Below are 1,756 nucleotides of genomic sequence, written 5' to 3'. Positions count from 1 at the left end.
GCACCACATATATAGAAAATGGCCAGAAGTGGCGCTGTGGCTCAAGTGGCAGAGTGCTAGCCTTGAGCAAAAAGAAGCCAGGGACAGTGCTCAGGCCCTGAGTTCAAAACAAAAAACAAAAACAAAAAAAAGATTCTTAACTTAAAGCTATTGTAATAAAAACAGCTTGGTCTTGGCACCGGAACAGGCCTGAAGACCTATGGAACAGAATTAAAGACCCAGAAATGAACCCACAGAGCAACGCCTACTTAATCTTTGATAAAGGAGCTAAAAAAAAAAATAGTCTGGAAGAAAGATAGCGTCTTTAACAAATGGTGCTGGCAAAACTGGTTCAACACATGCAATAAACTAAAACTAGATCCTTATATATCACCCTGCACCAAAATCACTTCCAAATGGATTAAAGACCTTGAAATTAAAACAGATACCCTGAAAACACTAAAGGAAGGAGTAGGAGAAACACTTGGGCTCCTTGGCACAGGACAGAACTTCCTTAAACAAGACCCAGAAAGGCTACAAATCAAAGAAAGGATGGACAAATGGGACTGCATCAAACTGCAGAGCATCTGCAGGGCAAAGGACATAGCTCGCAACATAAACAGAAAGCCGACAGATTGGGAAAAGATCTTTACCGGCCATACAATGGCCAAAGGCCTCATATTTAAAATTTATGCAGAACTAAAAAAATTACATTCCTCCAAAACAAAACCACAAAGAACCAATAGCCCCCTCAACAAGTGGGCTAAAGACTTAAAAAGAGACTTCTCTGATGAGGAAATGAGAATGGCCAAGAGACATATGAAAAAGTGCTCTATATCACTGATCATAAAAGAAATGCAAATCAAAACAACATTGAGATTCCATCTCACCCCAGTAAGAATGTCCTATATTAAGAAAACTAACAATAACAAATGTTGGTGGGGATGTGGCCAAAAGGGAACCCTACTTCATTGTTGGTGGAAATGTAAACTGGTTCAGCCACTCTGGAAAGCAGTATAGAGATTCCTCAGAAGGCTAAACATAGAGTTCTCCTATGACCCAGCAGCCCTACTTTTGGGCATCTACCCAAAAGACCACAAACAAGAACACACTAAAGCCACCAGCACAACAATGTTCATCACAGCACAATTTGTCATAGCTAGAATATGGAACCAACCCAGATGCCCCTCAGTAGACGAATGGATCAGGAAAATGTGGTACATATACACAATGGAATTTTATGCCTCTATCAGAAAGAATGATATTGCCCCATTTGTAAGGAAATGGAAGGACTTGGAAAAAATTATACTAAGTGAAGTGATCCAGACTCAATGAAACATGGACTCTGTGGTCTCCCTCATAGGGAATAATTAGCACAGGTTTAGGCAAGTCACAGCAGAAGATCACAAAAGCCCAATAGCTATACCCTTATGAACATATAAGATGATGCTAAGTGAAATGAACTCCACGTTATGGAAACAATTGTTATATCACTGTTGTAACTACTTTCAACGTGCTATGTGAAACCATAGCTTCTATTATTGATGATCTTCTTGTATCCCCTCTCTGTGGTTGTACCTGCACTATCTCTGTATCTTATCTGAGTACATTGGAAACCGTGTATACTGGTATTAGAACTAGGAAACTTAAAGGGAATACCAAAATCGAGAGACAGGATAAAAAGACAAACGACTACAAAAGCAATATTTGCAAAACTGTTTCGTGTAAACGAACTGAACAACTCATGGGGAGAAGAGGGGAAGGGGAAAGGGGGAGG

The sequence above is a fragment of the Perognathus longimembris genome, chromosome 9 (assembly GCF_023159225.1).
Source record: "Perognathus longimembris pacificus isolate PPM17 chromosome 9, ASM2315922v1, whole genome shotgun sequence".
Taxonomy (NCBI): Eukaryota; Metazoa; Chordata; class Mammalia; order Rodentia; family Heteromyidae; genus Perognathus; species Perognathus longimembris.
Note: the sequence above shows the minus strand (reverse complement) of the source record.